The 22,698-nt window shown below is 35.2% G+C and overlaps 1 long non-coding RNA gene across 1 annotated transcript; it reads right to left on the bottom strand.

Moving 5' to 3' along the window:
• Window positions 1-332: 332 nt before the first annotated feature.
• LOC120124815 lies at window positions 333-22,644 on the bottom strand. Its single transcript, XR_005516303.1, has 3 exons — window positions 22,420-22,644; window positions 13,143-13,145; window positions 333-344 (listed from the first exon to the last, which is right to left on the bottom strand). It is a non-coding gene; the product is annotated as an uncharacterized LOC120124815 (long non-coding RNA).
• Window positions 22,645-22,698: the final 54 nt, after the last annotated feature.

The raw sequence follows: 22,698 nt of genomic DNA, 5'->3' as shown, positions 1-22,698 counted from the left end.
TGAGCTGGTGGTGGTTGGCTCTTCTTTGAGGTTAGCTGAGTACATTTGGAGAGGCTTTGGTTTTGATGGTGTGATTGAGCCAGTGGGGAGACGGGAGGCAATGCAAAATGAACTAGGCCTCCGTTGTTGGTCGGCGTAAGGCCAAGTGGTATCGATTTCAATAGTTTTTATGTGATCTATGTGGTCACACGACATCCGACCTGCACGACTATCCCATTGCTTCCTTGTCGGCCTCCACCGATCAACCCCTTTGGTTTTCCCCTCTTCTTCCTCACTTTGAGTTCTCCAAATCTTTTTTTTTCCATGAAACATGCATATATAAAATGATTTCATCAATTATGTTTCTAAATCCAGCAAACAACATAGTTCAGAGATGGAAACATCATTTAACCTGGTGAGAGAAGGTATGAGCAAGATCGTTTTCACGTTTCGAGGTAGCTTCCTTTTTGTTCTTCACAATGGCTTGAATCTCCTGCAGTGTTTTCGGGTGTATCCAATCATACACATTGCAGCTCTCTTCCCTACACTGCAATCAACTTACAAGGCCATTTAATAAACTGAACACAAAGTGTCCATTCGAAGCTTAAGTCATCTTTAAGAAAAGTAGTATTTACAGTGGTTTTGTTGGGGTCACTAAACGCGGATTCTGTGCTTGCTTCATGCGCCTAAATGTATTATTCGTTCGCTTTCGAACATTGTGGCCTCTCACCAAGGCTTGAAGCTTCATCAGCCCCTTTAGTGCCCGAAGAGCTCTCCTTGCCTGCAAAAACGCTAGTGGTTATCCCAAACATGAACTATATTCACTTGGTTACAGCCAGAAAAACAAACAATATTTATTCACCAGATGTCCTCTTAAAGCTGTCTGTATAACAATGGCGGAAAAATGTCGCCGTGTGACGAAAACGGAAGGCTGAGTGAGTTGAACGACTGGAACGGCTGCCTGTGCTGTGGCTACTGCTGCTTGAGCAGCTGCTGTTGTGCCAATGGCATGTCTTTGCTCAGCTTCGCCTCCTTCAGGGATGGTGACCTCTTTAGCACTACTTGTAGTAGTAGTAGTAGTTATATTCTTTGCTTCATTGTGATGTATTATTGTTTCATTTTGTGAAGGCTTCTTAAAAATCCATCTTCGTTTTCCTCTTTTCTGCACAAAATCACCGAGAAAAAGTGGGGGAAATAGATTTAAAGTTGATGGCATGCAACAGAATTAAAGCAAAAATGTTGAGAAATGAAGAACCTTCTCTTCCTCCTCTTGTTCGTTTTCTTCTCTCTTCCTAGAGCTATTCTCCTTGTTTTCCTTGTTAGGTGACCTAAAAGCCTTCTTCACTGCAGCCAACCAAGAGTTTCCTCCAATCTTCCCCATGAAAGATGGATTTCGCACGAAAAGCAAAGCTTAAACTAAACCAACTATATAATATATAACAAAAGACTAATGGTGATTTATACATATGGCATGGGAGCCTCAGTCTCCGGTCTGCATATGTAGTTAGTATCTTTAAATGCAAAAGGCTACGGGAGTATAAACTACAATCCGTCAATATAAGGTTAAAAAAGTCGTAATCGTTTACAATCGAAAAATTTGTCAAGTGTCTAACTTTTTAGAGTGAATTACGTAACATTTTAGGCTGAAACCAAATCATTACATTATCGATAACAATCATATAAGAAATTCATGTAACATCTTAGAACGAACATGGTAAAAAAATCATATAAATTATATAACTATTTTGGTCGGAGCCTAAAATATTACCATCAAGAAATTCATGTAATATTCTCGATTGTATATTATTAATTGTATAATTTTTTAGAATAGACAAAGTAACATTTTAAGTTAATGTAATTATAATTTATGTAACTTTTTAGACCTGATAGGATAATATTTTAGATTAAAGCCCCTTAATTTCCCCCACCGCACAACAGAACTACCGAGGGGTAGAGATCTAAATGAAAAAGAAAGAAACAAAATTTGGGTTTTGTGTGCAAAGTGACATAGTGATAGTTAGTCCTTCCATTTGGGAGCCGACACCATTGCATTATAGTTAAGCTGTGTAAGGTTACACAATAATGCTAAAAGAGATGGTGTCCCTTTTTGTGACTTGTATTAGCATTCCCTAAACAGGTAATTGAACTCTCATTTGAATTAATAACATAATGTCAATGATGAGAATTAGTGATATTACATGGGACAAAAGGACTTGGAGATCTGATTGGATAGACCAGTCAAAACCATGAGTTCAATGTTATTAATTAGGACAGCATTGGGATTCAGTTTTGGTGAATGCAGAAAATATATGGTTCTGGCGCTGTATGAGGCTTTTGATTTTCCTTGGATTCTGCAGATTGGTGGTCCAGCCTCTGCCTCTGCCTTCCCTACAGATACAAGCACACTAATTTCACGATAGCTGCCATTGCCAGCCACTTGTTGGTACACGCAGATTGTAACATCATAGTGAATCATACATGTCGTCTATCCTAAAATGACTTGGATCTTTAATATGGTAATGTCCTTTTACTTGGAAACATTTTTCCTTAATCAAAATCAGCGTGCAGGCAACCTATTTGGAATGAGGTAATTAAGAGTTGCATTATCCCCAAAATCTTTTTCTTTTCCTTTTAAACTGATTTCTCTTTTCTCTTACGAGTTTGAAGGATTTTAGAGGGTTTTTTAGTTTTGCTTTTCTTTTCTTTTCATATCATTGTGTTGTCTGTCTTATTTTTCTCAGCCTTTTAACTAAAGGATAGGACTAGATTCTTTAACGGAAGAAGAAGAAAAAGGAAAATCTGGCAGAGTTGAGCACTTTGGTTGTACTACTTCCGAGAGAATCTAACTCAAGCAACGACCTATACGTGGGAAAGGAAAGGTTAAACTACATGTTTAGTACCCGACTATCATTTTTATCCCATTTGTCACTTAACTATTATTTTTTTCAAAAGTATATCTAACGTTACATTTTAGTTTCATTTTGGTCGTTCCCATTAAAAAAAACTAACAAGACTGCTGATGTAGTAATTTTAATTTTTTTTAATGATGACATGACGTTACCTTATGGTGACACATCAACATTACTGTTAACTTTTTTAATGTTGGGAAATCAAAATGAAACCAAAATATAACATTAGATATAATTTTGAAACAAAAAGTAATTAGATGACTAAAACAAAAAAAGTAATAGTTGGACACTAAACATGTAATTTACCCCAAAAATGTACACACAGGTACACAACATTTGAAGATCCCTCCCTAAACTTCTTCTATTTTCTGTTTATATATGGACATTTACAATTCAAGTTCCTAATTTATCTGCCAAAAAAATAATGTTTCTAACTTTATATCCATCCTCCAAGCTCAACACCCAAAAAAAAGTAATGTTATAAATCTCGTTTTAAAAATCTTATTGTAAAAAGCTTGGTATACAATGCAACGCAGGTGCAGCAGTTGAAAAAGTCACTGGTATGCAAGGATGTGCATTTACACAAAGTTTGTCACACCCTAAATCTGATTGGGCCTAAAGTGACACATCTTTTTCAGACATTCTGAATGGTATCATAATAAAACATAAATAATTGTTATAAAACATTTTACAAAAGTAGGAGTTCCGTGACACATAATTTAAAATCAAAATAATACAAACTCTGAGTTTAATAAACTGAATACATAAGTCAGGTTCTATGAATACATATGCCCACTAAGCTACAGTAAAGTACTCTGAAGGAGATACTATAAGTCCTGCTACGACGGTGCTCCATGAACTGCTCATACTACTAACATGCCAACGAAAGGCTGGGCTTACAAAGCCCAGCAGTATAATCGCTAATATAGAGGAGCATAAGAATTTCATAAACACAAGCATGCTAAAGACACTAAGCATTAGATACATGAATGATCTAGATCAAGTGCTACCTACTTAAGACTTGGTTGTCCTATCACTGAAGTAGGGGTCTCATATATCCCTAAATTCTCGGCTAAGATCTTAGCCATGAGTACACCTCTGAAAGGTCTCTAACCCTACTGGTTGTATCTGAAGTGCATTGTCTAAATGTGATACTGACGCTTCTGTGAATCATCTGAATGTGACACTAACTCTGTTATGCATTATTTGAATGCAATAATGTCTCTTTTATACATTATCTGAATGAAATACTGACTTTGTTATGCATTATCTGAATGTAATACTAACTTTACTATACATCATCTGAATGCAATGTTGATACTACTATGCAACACACAAGTTGTAGTTGTCATCATGGTGCAACTGAGGGTTTTATATCTCAGAGCTCACGCACCCCTCTAACTTGTTGGAATACCCTCGGGTGTCTAGGTGAGATCCATAACTACATCGAAAACGTACACTCGACCCTTTTGGTATATGGGGTGAGATCCAGAGCTGTATCGGAAACATACATCCCGCCGACTTACTCCGTCTAGTCTTGGGGCATCTACGCCCAGCTGGAAAAAGAAGTGTCGTGGCACTGATTGGTATATACCAGAACATACTGACAAACAAGACAATCGCCCTACTGTTAAAGTAACTCAGGTGTCCTGACTGTTTCTCGAGTATCACACAAAGGCTAGTTTTATGACATCCTAGCTGTTACTTGTCGCAACGTCCCGAAAAATTGAGGGATTGATTTTAGGGGTTTGTTTTGACTAAAAATAAAAAGGTTGTTCGATGGAGTCCTCACTAATCTTTGTTTAGAGTGTGATTGGATCACCGAAAATGTTGTTATTTTAATAAAATTTTATTTTATAAAAAAATATCAAAATAACCTTTTTGGTCTGCTTACCAGAAAAATAGGTTCGAGAGTCGATTACAAGTGGGGAATGATTAGTACCCCACAACGCCCAAAAATCAGAACCTAATTGATTAATTATTGTCTTTGCAGTAGAACTTATGGATTCATACTTAATTTAATTAATGATCCCCTTTTTACTTAAATAAATATCATGATATTCAAAATCTAAGAGAAAACATTGATGATTCGAACATTTAATTGGGGAAAGTTAAACATCTTATATGAGGAAGAATGGTGTTTCATTCTCAATTAAATCATTCAATCACTAATACCTTCATCGAAAACTTTAATTGATGTTCCAACGTTTCAAACCGTAAGGGAATCACCACCTAATATAAGGTAGAGTGACAATTCCATAGAAGGAAACAAGAAATATCTAATTCATGGCATTTATTTACTTGAAGTTGTACAACAAGCAGATTTTTGTTAATAAGGTTATCGGTACTTTAAGATAAATAGAGAATGTTCGTATATTTAGAAGTATCAATCCTAAACCTCCGAATAGGGTCGAAATTCTCATTTTTACAAGCCTAAATATGGGAATATTTCCCTTTCTACCATATTGATTGATTTTAAAGATTATCAATTTTTTATTTGTTTCATTGGAGGGTACTCATTCACTTTAAATTATCGAATCAAGCTACCCATGTGGATTAGGATAACCCTCTAAAATAATTTAAATTGAATGTGCATGGCCTTTTAATTTATTATGTAAAATAGTGGAGTAATATGGACGGGGCTAGCATGCTTTTTTAAAAAATTAAATGATATGCAATTTATAAAATCATTTAATCAATACTTAAATTAAAATACAACAGCATATAATAAAACAATTTAATGATCATGCTTTAATATTTAAAAGGCGCACAATTTAAATTAATTAGACACGCTAAAAGAAATATCATAATAATACATAAATAAAAAATAAGAAATAAAACAATTAACATTGAATCATGGACCAAATTACATTAAAAATAAAACCAAAGGGCTAAAATTACAAGTTTAGTTACCAAAATGAATTACTCATTAAACTAAGAGGGAATGTAGAAATAATTTAAAATTTTCATAATTAGACTCGGGTCCCCTCTATTTAAAACCCAACTTTCCTTTTTTTCATTTTCAACCATTCCCTAAAAATCCCTCAAAAACTCTTTCTAGAATGCTCTCAAAACTCCCTCACCGAGCCTCCCCCATTTCTACAATTTAGTGGCCCTCCACCGCCAACCTACCTCTGAGCTCTGCCTCGGCGACCACCCTGAATTGATTCAGACGAGGGGGATTACTTCTCATTTTCTATTTGATTTGCTTCGAAAAGGGGATATTTTCCCTTTTTGGTTCGATCTTAAATCTGCATGTTTTTTGTGTTGCCATTCTTTTTGTGATTTTTGTTATGATTCCTTGTTTATGATGATTTGGTTACCATGGTTTTTTGTTTATTACCTGAAATGCCTTTTGTTTGGTGTTTTCATCAACACGTGGCTTTCACGGTGTAATCATGGCCGTTGGATCAAATGCTCGTCTAATGGCTATGGATCGATTCCGTATAATGCCATAAAATCTAAGGTTTTAAAATCCTAGTTGCTTTTAATCTTGGTCGTCTATTTGTGCCTTGATTTAAGGGTTCTTATCCATGCAACGTTAGAGCTTAATGTGGAAACCCTAGGGTATTGGGTCAGGCTCCTTAGGCTCCCTGAATGGGCTTTGTCAGGCCTGCCTATCCTTCTCTGCTGGACCTCCCCAATCTGTTAGGTAAGGCTGATTGGACCATTTGCACTGGGACTTGACTTATTAGTCCCCAATCAAGAATTTTGGACTTTGGACATCACTTTGGATATGAACAATAAAATAAAATAAAAAATAAAATAAAATACTAATAATAAACATATAATATATATATATATATATATATATATATTCAAAAACTATATAATAATATATTATATATTATAATATATATACCATTTATATATTTTCGTCCGATAATAAGGGGATTCTGAAGGCGAGCTAGCTCTTGGAATGTCCAACTTTTCTTCAGGAATCGAATCAAACTTTTGGTTGATTTAGAGTTGGGTTTTCTTCGAGCTCGATATCCTTCGTCATGAAGTAGAAATCTTGCTCAAAGTTGTAGATGATTGTTCTTCAAGCCGGATATCCTCTATCGTAGAGTTGAAATTTGACTTTGAAGAGGTTTAACTAGAAAATGGTTCCTTTTTGTTGAGTTAAGCCAAATTGCAGTCCGTTCTGGATGTGCTTCCGGGTCAAGAATCCTCCACCGTGAAGTTGAAACTTGGCATAAAAACTTCAACTAAAAACTAGCTCCTCGCCATTGAGTTAAGCTAGATTGCATTAGATTCTAAATTATATTTCTGAACCCATATCATCTGTCGTTGAGTTGAGTTGACTTCGAAAAAAATTGATTGAAAGATGGCTCCTTGCCACTGAGTTAAGCCAAAATGTAGTCGGTTCTAGATGCATTTTTGTGTCAAGAATCTTCTATCATGAAGTTGATACTTGCCATAAAAAATTTGATTGGAAACTATCTCCTCGCTGCTGAGTTATGCTAGACTGCAATTGATTCTGAATTGTTTTTCCGAACCCAATATCCTCCATCGTGGAGTTGAGATTGACTTCGAAACAATTTAACTAGAATATGGCTCCACACCGCTGATTTAATCCAAAATACGGTCAGTTCTGGATGTGTTTATGGGTCAAGAATCCTCCGTCATAAAGTTGAGACATGGCCTAAAAACTTTGACTAGAAACTAGCTCATCGTTGCTGAGTTAAGCTAGACTGCAGTCGATTCTGAATTGAGATTGATTTTCAAAAGATTTAACTAGAAGATGGCTCCTCGCCACTGAGTTAAGCCAAAATACAGTCAGTTCTTGATGACTCCCCTTCGCGGAAAAGCCAAGTGAGATATTCTTCGAATGACTCCCCTTCATGGGAAAGTCAAGTGAAATATTCTTCTAACCGGATGTCCTCCTTCGTGGAGTATAAATCTAGCTTGAATTTATCTTAGAAAAGATTTAGCTAGAAGATGGCTCTTCATCGTTGAGTTAAGCCAAACCACAATTGATTTTAAAGATGCTTTCAAATTGAGTATCCTTCATCGTGAAGTTGAAACTCGACTCTAAAGCTACAAAGAAATTATATATGTGCAAAATGATGAATGTGGTGTTTTTCGGTATGTATAAGATGTATGTAAAAATGCATATTTTGTTTCTTATTTTACTTATTGGATAGAGTCTCATTCTTCTTCTATCAGCCTTATCCTTAGAGTCAACCTTGTCCTAGCACTGACAGCTTCATGGAAAAATGTCTGATATTTGCACATTTGTTTATTCAATCAAGTGATCTTGTACTCATGATTGTATGGAATAACTTTAATCCTGAGATTCTTGAATGCTCTTTTGACCTTGGCTTAGTCGAATGAGCAGGCTCTCTTGCGTTTTGATTGATGATAAACCACTGTAAATAATTGAATCATCATCGTAGTTGGCACATCAATATTTAGTGAAATGTTTCTTTGTACTGCTTGAAAGCTCAAATTAAAACCTCTACTACCAAGGATACCTCCTCCAATGTCTATAAAATTGCTCTGGTTGTCATGGAAGAATGAGTCATAAACAAAAAAAAACATCCTTATTTAGGAGTATGCTTCCTTAAAAACTGTATCAAGCACCCTCAATGCTTCTTGTAAGTTCTCTGACTCTTGTACTCACAGAGTACCCTGAATTGCTCACCTAGGAATCTTGGCATCAAAGCTTGCCTTTATCTCTTTCATGCTCATTTGGGCTTTCATTCTCATCAGGTCTTGTATTCCCATTGTTTATCTTCAATATGGCATACTCAAGTACAACAGTAAACTCATGCTTGTCATTTGGAAGGGATCCGGTAGTGAACTCGCTATCATAGGTGAAATTCTTTCCAACCAACTCATTGTTGTAGGTATCTTGTACCGTATCGAGCAGAAATCTTTATAGTAAAGATACACTTCTTCTTCAGGGTCAACCTTGATCAGGAGACACAAATGACGGGAGAAAAGGGATGCTAGAGATGCCCTACTTTATTTTGAGTTCTTCATTTGATCTTCGAGGAAAAATATGTCTTGTCTGAAAAGTGTATGTTTTTCAAAATATTGAAAAGTTTGGTAAAGAAAATGATGTAAGAGCAATTGAAGCAGAATATAGTTCACTGAATATCAAATAAATAAATGACACATGCTGATTTCAAAATTATAGCCCTTTGACAAGTGTCAAGTTCGATGGGTGATCTGGAAAGGCCATGTAATTTGGTTTGATCTTAATAGGGTTTTATGGTTTTCATGGATTTTGAATATCTTCAGAATGCCCCATAATTATGGCATGGCCTTTAAATAGGATGCGAACAAAAATAGCACAACTGATACACTTCATTACTAGACTTTTTAGAGAGTATTTCTATTTCAGTTCTTAGGAATCATCCATTTGTTCAAGTTTCATATACTTCATGGGAAGAGATAGTGTAGAAATATCGATCTAAAAATAAATTTCCTGAGTGCTTTTGTGTAGTCGACTATAACAGATGTTTCCTAACTTCCTTAGGCCATGTTTCATCAAAACTAAGGTCAAATCACATTTATCTCAGGCTTTACTACCTTTCTTTAAATTATGCTTTGTTTAGTTTGATATCATTGCTTCTGATTTTGCTGGGAGATTCATCTCGACACATAGAGACTAGTGTCATGATCTGAATGTAATCGTATTCATAAGGTTAGGGCAATTGACATGACCTATTACTTTAGCAGAATACCCTTAATTAAAGGATAAAAGTGTCAGAAAGTCTTCAACTTGACAAACTTAAACAAAACTTAATTGTTTCAGATATTACCTCCAAAGATTAACAGCTTACTACTATAAGCAGAGTGCCCCAATAATGTTTAAATTAACTTTCATTAGTACCACATTGTTCATTGAGTTTTTATTTCAATATTTTTTAAGCTCATCAAGAAGAATCTGTTATAGTCTGATTATTGTGAAAGGAAATTTTATCCTTAAAGCTCAATTTCCAAGCAACTGACCTAATCCAAATCCGTCTACTCCACCATTCCATTTGTGAAGATTGTAAACCGTCACCAAACATCCTTAACATATATGTAAACTAAACAATATGCACTGTCATGAATCAATGATGCCCCATTTTGTCCGCTTCCATCCTTACCTGAGCAACTGATGGCTTACTTGTGTGGGGGAATCTTTCTTTGGGTAATAAAATTGAGTATGAGGATGAGCCAATGAATAATGGATATTTTTTTGGAATTTTTATCTTGTTACATGTCAAAAGGCTATAACCTCAATTCTCAAATGTGCACTTCAATATATTTGATATTCACTTAATTTCAAAAATGCTTCATTGCTCATAATCAAAGAAATGATATTTATCCAATGATAAAAATTTTAGATATAAGAAAACAAGTCAAATCAAAATAAGACAAATTATTTTCATGCAACACAACTTAATGCGAAAACTCCAGACTTATCACCCTTCCATTATTCGTTAACCCCCCGCTTCTCTGTGATTAGAACTTTGAGACTCATTGGAATTGTTGAAATGAATATGATTTCTGTCTCGTAGCCTTTGGACAGCCATCTTAAATGTGGGGCAGCTTTCGATGGAATGCTATGGTATTCCACCATGTTATTCGTAATGTGCGCTCTCATCACACCACCTAGGATACGGTGGTTTTAGGGGATCCAATGGATAGGGAGATATCATATGCTTTTCATAGAGTTGTTGAAATATCTCCCCATACAAAATATAAATAAGGTCAAATTGGCTTGAAGGATTTGATGATACAGTTGTAGTTGACTTTGGTTGAGAGATAGTGACGTTGTTGACCTCTTATTGATTGTTCCATGATGATGGTCTCTTATGGGATTCATTCCCTTATATCTTCCCTTACTTGATGGTTGTCTCTACCATTTCATCGACCATCAAAATGCTTGTGAAGCTCTCAGAAGTGATTGCCACCAAGTGACTGAAAAATGAAGCCTTGAGAGTGTGTACAAAGAGTTTCCTTGTTTCTCTCTCATCTAAGGGCGGATGAAATTCTGAAGTGACGTCTTTCCACCATTGTGTGTACTATCTGAAGCTCTCATTGGGCTTTTTTTCTATTTCTTGAAGCATCACTCGGTAGGGTCTCGTGTCATTCTCATGTTTGTATTGTTCCAGGAAAGACCTAGCGAGGTCTCTCCATGACCTGATATGGATTTGGTCCAATTGATTGTACCAACGGATTGTTGAATCTGTCAAACTTTCTTGGAAGCAGTAAATCAGGAATTGATCATTTCCTATATGTCCTGTCTTTTTCTTATAGAACATTTTGATATGACTATAGGGACAGCAGCTACTCTTATCGAATTTTTCAAAGCTTGGGACTTTAAACTTAGGGGGAAGGATTAGGTCTGGGACCAGACTCAGCTCCGAGGCATCAATCCCATAGAAATCCTCTTCTCTTTTCATGACCTTTATCTAGTCTTCCAACTGATTTATTTTATTCTTCATCTTCATAGACTTATCTTCCTCGTCAAAGTCTGGGATACGACAGTCTTCATGACAAATGGTTATCGTCACTTTCCCCTTTGAGGCAGAAGCGTCTCCATGGTACCCTAAAAAATTCTTAGGTGTGATCACCAATTTTGGTGGTGGTGGCATGACCACTACTTCTTTAGATCTCTCTTCCCCATGAGCACTTACAAAACTCATTCCTTCTAGCCTGGCCACGATCTGATTGACCAAGCTAATTTGATTCTTTATGATGGTATCAATGGTGGATTTATTATTCTCTTACATATCTTTCTATAACATGGCGATATTGTTTTCCATTTTCTTTAATCTGGCATTCATCTTTCTTGTTTGAAAATGAGTGTTGTAAGGATGAGATGTGGTATCGGTCATTATCTTTTCAGTTAGACAACATTATCTTTATTAGTAATTTATCTCTCTTTTTTAACATGCATGCATGTTATAATATGAAAACATATAAATAAAATCAATTCAATGCTTTATGAAATGAATGCAATATGCAATGCAAGAAGAGACATTAATCTAAATAGTGCCCCATCATAGAACAACTTTCATTAGAAAGAAAAGTACCAAATATTGCAAATAGTTCCCTTAAAGATACGGCTTAGCCCCTCTCATTTGTTGAGCCAAGTGATTCATAGTCCAAGCTAGGCTTAGTGTGGGCTTGAATGGCTTCAGCTTGTATCATGTGATGTCTCATTCTCTTCATGAATATCTCTTGAGTCTTTCGGTCACCATTGAGCTTGCCTTTGTAGGAGGGACTCCTCTGAATCAATTCGAGTGAAATAAAGTAGTGGACTACCTCCATGCTCATGTTATGTTGCTTTTGACCAAGCATACACTTTTAAATATGAAGCTAAATGCTTTGAGGACTATTGTTTCAAAACCTTTCTAATTTGATGGGATATTCATGGATCAATGTCTCTTATAATATGTTAATGTGATGCAATAGGCAAAGTAAAATCAAAGGAAACAAAAAGGAAATGAGTTAGTAAAACAATAAATAACAGATAAAGGCAGTAAATCCTACCCCACAAGTTTTCTACTCTTGTCATGGTAAATATAAAATCCTACCCACACATGATTTATACCCCCATGCTTTATCCTAACAACATGATTTCTAGTTTGCATGTTTGTTGCTTGAAAAATAAAGGAAAATGATATAGATCGATTTCTCCTTTGTGTACATCTACTAGGGAATTCCTATAGGTTTGACATGGTTTTGATACAAGTAGATTTATAGGGTATATTACATGCATGGTTTAGGCTCTAGGGTTAAAGGTACTTGAATTATCCTTGTTGGTGCCCTCTGGGATTTGGCAGACCCTCGATCCTAAACCCATCATAAGCTCATATAGATCAAGTCAAATTCGAGATGATGCACCTCCTTATGCCTGACACATGGAAACATATCTCACGAAGACATAATCCATGGACACTGAAGGTTACTTACTAATGAAGACGTCGTTTTCACCCTCACTTAAAAAGGACAACTAAGTATAGGGTTCATGTCATGCAAATTCAGTGAGTGTACGAGGAGAAATTTACCTACCTTTACAATACACAAGGTATAAAATCTTTGAACAAAACAAATCCACACAACCTAATAATCTAAAAGTTCATGAATACACATTTCAATATAGACAATGACAATTATGTATATATCACTAGGGTTTTCTAAAGATGAATGCAAAAAAGCAAGCACAACCAAGGGATCAAAAACTAAATTATGTTGAATCAATAATTTCCATTGCAAAGACAAAGATTAATCAACTAATGGCCTAACTCTCTAAAATCCCCAGTAGAGTCGTCATGTTGTCGTAACATCCTGAAAATTTGAGGGATTGATTTTAGGGGTTTATTTTGACTAAAAATAAAAATGTGGTTCGATGGAGTTGCCGCCAATCTTTGTTTAGGATGTGATTGGATCACCCAAAATGTTGTTATTTTAAGAAAATTAAATTTTAAAAAATTATTAAAATAACTTTTTTGGTCTGCTTACCAGAAAAATAAGTTCAGGAGTCGATTACGCGTGGGGAATGATTAACACCCCCACAATGCCCGAAAAACGGTATCTAATCAATTAATTATTGTCTTTGCAATGGAACTTATGGATTCTGACGATTCGAACAATTAATTGGGGAAAGTTAACAAACTTATATGAGGAAGAATTGTGTTTCATTCCCAAATAAATCGTTTAATCACTATTCCCTTCATCGAAAACTTTAATTGACGTTCCAATATTTCTAACCGTAAGGGAATCACCACCTAATATAAGGTAAAGTGACAATTCCCTAGAAGGAAACAATGAATATCTAATTCATGGCATTTATTTTCCTAAAGTTATACAACAAGCGGAATTTTTGTTAATAGGATTACCTGTCCTTTAAGATAGATAAAGAATGTTAGCATATTTAGAAGTATCAATCCTAAACCTATGAATAGGGTCGAAAGGCTCATTTTCGACAAGTCTAAATATGGGAACATTTCCTTTTCTACCATTCTAATTGATTTTAAAGATTATCAATTTTTTATTTGTTTCACTTGAGGGTACTCATTCACTTTAAATTATCGAATCAAACTACCAAGGTGGATTAGGATAACCCTCTTAAATAATTTAAATTGAATGCACACGACCTTTAATTTATTATGTAAAATAATGGAGTAATGTTGATGGGGATAGTATGTTTTTTTTAAATTAAAATGATATGCAATTCATAAAATCATTTAATCAAGACTTAAATTAAAATACAACATCATACAATAAAACAATTTAATGATCATGCTTTAATATTTAAAAGGCACACAATTTAAATTAATTAGACACACTAAAAGAAATGTCATAATAATATATAAATAAGAAAAGAAATAAAATAATTAATATGAAATCAGGAACCGAATTGCATTAAAAATAAAACCAAAGGGCTCAAATTACAAGTTTAGTAACCAAAATGAATTACGCATTAAACTAATGAGAACTGCGTAAATAATTTAAAATTTTCATAATTATACTCGAGTCCCCTCTATTTAAAACCCAACTTTCCTTCTTCTTCTTTTTTGTCATTTTCAAACATTCCCTTAAAAAACATCAAAAACTTTCTCTAAAATGATCTCGAAATTCCCTCACATAGTCTCCATCATTTCTAGAATCCAGTGGCCCTACATTACCAACCTAGCTCTGACTATCGCCTCGGCCACAGTCCACGGTGGTCGTGGACCCCTAAACTTCCCCGTTCAAAAGCTCTATACACCCTAAACCTAAATCTAGCCCCCAAACATACATACAATGCCCCTATTAGCGTAGATATATACCCAAAGTTCTCGCCCCTTACCTTTTTGGGTGACAATTCAACTCCAACGATGATCGTTCACCTTCTCCAGTAGCCGATCATCTTCCCAATTGCAGCGACGAAGCACAAAGCTAAGTGTTTTCTTCCCCTTTCCTTTTTCCTTTTTTTGGTGGATTTCGAATGCTTCCTCATTGACCTCACCCTTATTCTTCTCTTTGCAGGTTTATATACAGCTCGGGAAATGACAAATCCCTTTAAATATGATGATATGTTTGTCCCAAGATCTGTGGGACTTGATTCGGACGAGGGGGATTACTTCCCATTTTCTCTTTGATTTGCTTAGAAAAGGGGATGTTTTCCCTTTTTGTTCTATCTTGAATCTATATGGTTTTTGGGTTGCCATTATTTTGTGATTTTTGTTTTGTTTCCTTGTTTATGGTGATTTGGTTGCCATGGTTGTTCATTTCTTGCCTAAAGTGCCTTTTGTTTGGTGTCTTCGTTTGCGTGTTGATTTAACGGTGTAATCGTGGCTGTTGGATCCAACGGTTATGGATCGGCTGCGCATGATGCCATAAAATCTAGGTGTAACATCTTCAATACCGGGTTAGTGACTAAAATGAAAGTTTTTGAAATTTGGTTATCAATTCAGGAAACATTGGAAAGTTCAAGGACTTAAATATGAATATATTAATATTGGATTAAATAGTAAATATAGAAGGAGTAAAGGGTATTATAATCTTCTCAGCCTAAAAGATATTATATCCCCTTTAATAGGAGATAAATACGTGAAATTGGGATTAATCTAGAACCTTTCTTCTTGCCTTCTTCCTCTTCTTCACGTTAGCTCCATCTCAAATGTTAGTTTAATTTTAGCTAGTTAATTCATGGATTTTTAAGTTGGGACTTATTCTTTGGGTGTTAAATAAGCTTAAGGAAAGCTTATATAAGATCAAAACATCAAGAAGAGATAATTAGAATGGGAATTATAATAAGGGTGTAGAAATGAATTATTGGTATGAAGAGGTTTTTTGAAGTTCTGTTGATAAAACTTGTCATTATAAGGATTAAGAAGTTTAAAGCATTAGAATTGAATTTAGAACACATGGAAAGTTTAGTAAAATTCTTAAATTCAAGAGTTAAAGTGAGTTATTAAGGATAATGAGGTGTTATAGTGATATATGATAGTTTAAGTATGTATAGTTAAGTTTAAAAGCATGAAGAGAGCCAAATAAGTAGAGTTTCAGGTAAAGTGTTGGAATTTTCGGGTTGAAGAAATAGATTATGGGCTAGTAGTATCGATATTGGTTGAGTGAGTAACAATACTACAAGGAAAATTATGGGAAAATTATATGTAGGGTATCGATAATGCATTAACAGTATCGATACCATATGGAAAAAGAATAATAAATATTCATGAGGTATAGGTACTGAAGTGATAATATCGATACTGGGAGTATCGATACCCGTGGAGAGGGTATCGATATCAATAAACATCAAATCTAATATTGGTATCGATACTGGAGGGGAGTATCGGTACCATAGCATAGAAGTATCGGTATTGTACTGGTAGTACCAATACTACTTAAGCTGAAAAGTAGAAATTAGTGTTTTATTTAGTTTGCTTTGGTATGAATCTTATCAAGTAATTCAAATCCCTATATTAAATGGATTATATTCGTGTAGATATCGATCGAAAACAAAGTTAGGATAGGCCATCAGAGTAAGAATTACGAAAGGGAAACAAGAGATTGATATGGGCAAGTAAACCAAGGTGAGTACATGATATTAAGTGTAAGTTAGGCTATGGAATTAAGACTTACGATGAGTTTAATTCTGATAGTAAATTATACGAGTACAAGAATACAAGCATGTAGAGCATATGAATGTAAGTATATGTATCATAAGTTATTGTATAAGTTACATGATGTACTATGTATGTTAAATGAGTTATGTGAATGTCTGTTGGTATGATAACTTATGTTAAATGATATAATTAAATTATGTGATTATGGGAGAAAGGATATGAACTATATGAGAACATGTATATGATTATGAGCTATTTGATAAGACGTTATGTGATTAAATGATCAAGAGATATAAGCCATGTGACATGTGACATGTGAATCATATGGAAATGATCTACATGTAAGTGAACTGCGTGACTATGTGAATGTGTGATAGCATAATAATAATGCTCATGTTATGTGTTATCAGAGCTAGGGGTATAGTTGGCATGCCAAGAGTCGAGGGTCTACGTGGTCCTTCAGGACATATATGTAATCCTTTGGAACATATATGCGGTACTTCGGTACACCTATTTAGTCCATTGGAATATGTATGTGGTCCTTAAGGAGTGGTCATTTGGGATATATGTGTTATATGTGGTCCTTCGGGATAATCTATATGGTCATTCGGGACAAATTCTATGTTCCCCTAGTGGGAATTATACGAGCTATGGTGACAGCATATGTGCACAACCTCTATGTACTCACATACCTTAAGTTCTCAAAAGTATACATGGGCTATTAAAGAGCGATCTAAACAAGTGTAGGATATAAGAGATATATGCTTTGTGATGTGAATTGTATTACAATAATTATTTGATGTGATGTGTATTGTTAAATATAAGACATATAAGTATATTAATAAATGAAAGTCATGTTAATAGTGATAGTACTGATATGTATGCATATAAGTATTGGGTTATATAAATGTACATGCATTTGTTGAGTAGTTATAGTTTCCATTATTTATTTACGTGTCTCACTAAGTCTATGATTTAGCGCGTGAGTGTTTTACACGTAGGATCCAAGATTTTCAGAAAGAGAAGATAGGCAGAGGAGACAACGTAACTTTTGCAAGGATCAGATCAGAAGAATTAATAGTAGGTTTTCTTGTTGTATAATAGTGTTGACATGTATTCAAAGAATTAAATTGTATAAGCTCTGAACAGTTTTTGTAAACTTTTTGAGTAATATATGTAAATTATTTAGTAGGTTTAAATTAAATCTGAATTTCTCTCTATTTTTATAAATGTACATGCTTTTAAATAGTTAATGTGACACCTCGGATTCGTATCCGGGTTAGGTACGGGTTGGGGGTGTTACACTAAGTTTTTATAACCCTATATAATTATAATATTGGTCGTCCATTCGTTCCTTGATCCGATAGCTCTTATCCGTACGAAGCTAGAGCTTAATGTGGAAACCTTATGGTGTTGGGTCAGGCTCCTTGGGTTCCCTGAATGGTCTCTGTTAGGCCTGCCTCGCCTTCTCTGCTGGACCTCCCTAATCTATTGGGTTAGGTTGATTTGAGAATTTGCACTGGACCTTAACTTATTAGACCCCAATCTGGAATTTTGAACTTTAGACATTATTTTGGATTTAAAAAATAAAATAATAAATAAATGTATGGTAAATAAAAAATACAAATACAAATAAAATACAAATAATAATAATATATATTTCAAAAACTATATAATAATATACTATATATTATAATATATATACCATATATATATTATCAAAAATCGTATTTTCAAAAATATACTATAATATATATAAATACATTAAAACTCATAACAAAGTTCCAGATGAAACTGGGTGTCTACATTACTGTTTCTAGTTGTTCTGAGTTATTATTGTTTATTACTCTTTCTAGTTGTTATCTCGCTCGTTTTCTCATCTAGAATGTTAAGTGAGTCTTTATTAGACTGTTATTACTGATAATCTGTACTGATCTTGTTGTTTGCTACATAAGGGAATTTTAATCATTCTCGGACTCTATATAAGTCTCTATGCGTTTCAGGACTTCACGACGATTACTGTGGTTACTGTTTACCGGTTGTGGTTCTAGTTGGCTCAATATCTGAATCGGGTTCATTTCTGGGTAGCGATACTCTATTCGCTATTACTATACTTTCCCTTAATCCGCCCTCGAATAAAAATGATAATTGTACGTCCAACACTCTCGGTCGATCTTGCGAAAAACGACTCTACTGTTTCATAATATGATTATTTGATCATACCGGTTGTCGGTACTCACTGAGCAAAAATCCTTCATTCTTAGTTATTTGTTACGTGTTCAACGAAAGATACTTGATCACATTATGCCTGCTATGGTTATACTGGTTGTAACCCACCCGTACGAGTTTCACTAGGCCTATTTGGTTATTTACATCCTTCACGGACTAAGTCTTGTCCTTACAAACCGTCCCTAGCTCTTACGGACCTTAATAGGGTCGAATCTGATCATACAAGGGGGTAGTATCCATACGGTAATTGTAGTACCGATACCTTAGGGTCAAGTATCGATACCCCTATGAGTATCAGTACCAAAAATACATTCTATTACGAAAAAGGGACCTCAGTATCGATATCATTACCTTGAGTATCGATACTGCAGGGATAATATCGATACTCACCCTGGAAGTATCGATACTCCCTTATGAAGTCCTTAATTTTAGCCCCAATTTAACCAGTATTGATATTGTTCATCCCAGTATCGATACTCGAACCCTTAAATAATTTATTTAGGCTAACAAATCACCCAAAAATCATCCTAAATAACTTAGTTTGGTTCCTAATCATATTCTGAAGCTTTAGAGAGTTAATTAGGGTCATAAGGTATCATAAAAACACTTTCTTATACCTAAAATATGGTTTGATCATGAAATCAAAGGTAAACCCTAAATATACTCAAATATTCAAATCCTAGCAATTTCTTGAAATTAATGAAAACTTAATACTCCAAAGGATTAGAAATACATTACCTTGATGATTAAATCTTGAAATAGAGCTCTTTTAACTAAAAATCATCCTTTACCATGACTTGGATGATAAAACCCCTAAATTTTCTTACACCTAAAGAACCCAAGGCTTTGAAACATTAATACACGTTTAATGGAGGATTATGGACAATTTGATGAATAAAAAGGGTCCAAGATCGTACCTTTTTACTATGAAACTTGGAGAAGAAAAAATGGAAGGAGGAAAATGAGAACGAACAAAGTGAAGAGAAAAAAATGGAAGAAGATATAAAAGTCTCCATCTTTTAAAATGAGCTAATTATTCTACTAGTCCCTCTTCATCTTTCTACTATTCAAAAACCCCTTTTTATTGATAATTTGGCCCACGTCCAACCCAATTAAACCCAACTACTTGAATATAAATTATGCAAGGTACACTTACCTCTCGAGTAAACTCGAAACTACTAGCCCAAAATTTGGGGTGTTACAGCATTCCCCTCCTTAAAAGAAATTATGTCCTCGAAATTTACTTGGATTGAAAAACGACCTATCCTTAGGTCGAACACTTAAAAATCTCAAAGTTCTTCTCAAAGTTCTTAAACATTAATAAATCTGATTCTCAAGGAAGAAGTCCTCACAATATGATATTGCAACTTGGAACTCGCCAAATCAATCTACGATTTTCTGAAGGCACTATGAAAATTGAACTTTAAGCAAAAACCTTTGAGAAGCACAAAGCTAAAGACATCACATCCTTGTTATCTGATACTATGTGCTCGGAACGTTCTACAAGGATGACGCAATTCCAAAAATCACTGCTATCGTTAAATCCTTCTATGAATAATCTTACACAATTGAGTTCATTCTCTACGTAACCCAATAAACTATTTAATTTGCTGAACATAGACGACTCGTCATGCGATACCTTAAGATCTTATGGAACTTGCCAACATTGTCTCGATACCAACTACTGAAGATGTAACGACAAATCTCGAATTTCTAACATCGATATATACGCTTCTCTTATGCAACTCTAATTTAATATTCACCCACGGTACCTGACTGTTTCTCATTTACCGTGCGACTTTCATACGCTCTACTCACCTGATCAAGCATCTAAGGTGTCACAACTGGAAATCAGCCACTTATAGAGCGAAACTAGAAACATTTAGCTCTCCCAGAGAACATACCTCACAAAGCGGAGATCTGTCACAACCACACTTTGACTAACAATTCTGAGACTTTACGTTTGACACTCACTATCGGTTACCACTAATAAGCTATCCAATGACCGCTAACGCTAGTCAAATGTAGCTTAACGTACTTGATCTCCTTAAGTCTGAAGCACTAAAATTCTCGGAAGTACACAACACTGACTACTGTTATGTGTTGTATATAGTTCGCACTCATATACCAACAAGAAGACACCACTCACGAGTCTTGGCTCACTTAGCTTATTCACTTATTGTTCATGCAAGAAGGCATCCTGGTGACGTATGAGGGTTCAATGCATCTCAAGACTCATAACTCACTATAACACCTATAGTACCTTTAGAATATGGGGTGAAATTCTAGAACTGCTACATTAGAATATACACCTACTAACTTACTCCTTGCGAGTACTTGGGGCATCTACACCCAGTTAGCAACTGAAGTGCCTTGGCACTTGCTAAGACATATTTTGATATTTCTGACAATGGGGTGATTGTTATACTGGAAAGAGTAACCTAAGCACTCTTAACACTCTCATGGAGGTTTCTACCTCCAAGATTGAACCTGGGAGTACTAATTCTCTGTGGGTCCATTACACAAACCCTTTGTTGATGATATAAAGACGTCCTTATAGTCTCGTATCTAGCAAGACCATGAGTAAGAATACTCATCTAGAGAACACACAAGGGTGAGATTCTATAGCTAAACATTTCTTAGAGTGATCTTCAACTCAACAAGGAACAACCACCTATCCTTCTGACTCTGAATCCCGAAATCCTAAGGTCGAGCAACACTTGAGTTAACAACTACCCTAAGGTCGACTATCGAGTCTTATCTAAGCCCTCAATGATATTCTAGGGTAACCTCTTTTAATCTACTAAGGTTCACCTACTATCCATTCGGATCCAAATTTTTGGATTATCTATTTGATATCTTATCTTCGACATCAACGTCTTGACCCTGTCTCTCCAAGATCTTCCAACCTAAATCGAGAACTGATCGATCTACTCCACTACTCGTCTGTCTAAGCATAGAAATAACATCTTTCTCACTGATTTTCATCACAACACTTGCACTCTGAATAATCTGAAACTCTACCAGAGCTTCTAAAGCTCACCACTGTTGGTGGGGTTGACGATCTCCTATGAGACCCTACAAGAAACCTCTAACTCAGCTAAAATTATTGAGCTGACATCACTCTTCTTTTCTCACGCGGACCCCTAGTCCTCCCTGCCACTGACTGAAGATAGATCTTATAATACACAAGTCCTTATACTCGAGGTGACTGACTCACCCAACAATCTCATCCTTATGCTCTACCCTAAAGCACTCTAAGCAGATATGCCGCTAACTGCACACTGATATTAAAATATTATAATATACTTTAGAGAAAAATAAATTATCCTTATAATTACATGTCTATTATAAAATTTTTGTAGTTTCTTTCATATTTTTGACTTTTTATGTCTTTTCCGTTTTAGTTTAATACGCATTCGTGTTATCATCAAGCAGGCAAAATACACATCTTACAAAATGTACTTTTAAAAATATTTTTTATGTAACACATCTTATCTTATATGATAAAATTAAATATTAATTCAAAAGTTAATTTAAAATGAATATCAGAATAAAAAATAATTTAAAATAAATAAAAGAGGCGGAGGCCCTTTAAATTGGGCTATGAAATGGACCTAATAATCCAGTACATAATCATCCCAGGCCTTTGTTATCCTGGTAAGAAAACCCCCAATATTATTTTATTTTATGTTTTGATCCCGTTTCGTTTGCTCTTTTTCTCACAAGTTTCGTGGAACCAGCTCAATCTGACGTTACCCAATGCTCTGCTCTATCACGACCGCTAAGACCGGTTCGAACTGGCTGGACCGGCTTCGTTCGAGCAAGGGGTTCCCTGCCGCCGACAACCTTGACCTCGAACATTTCCTCTCAAACCCCAACTCTCCCGCTTCTCCGGTCATCAATGCCTCCGATTCTCCGGATTCAAATGCCGAGTCAACTCACTCCAACGATAAACAACTCCAGAATCCCAAGCCGCCGCCGCCAACTCCGGAGGTGACATCCGCCGAGCCTTCCGT

Source organism: Hibiscus syriacus, unplaced genomic scaffold, assembly GCF_006381635.1.
Source record: "Hibiscus syriacus cultivar Baekdansim isolate YM2019G1 unplaced genomic scaffold, ASM638163v2 tig00110429_pilon, whole genome shotgun sequence".
NCBI classification, from domain to species: Eukaryota; Viridiplantae; Streptophyta; class Magnoliopsida; order Malvales; family Malvaceae; genus Hibiscus; species Hibiscus syriacus.
This window is presented reverse-complemented; position numbering and strand designations above follow the sequence as displayed.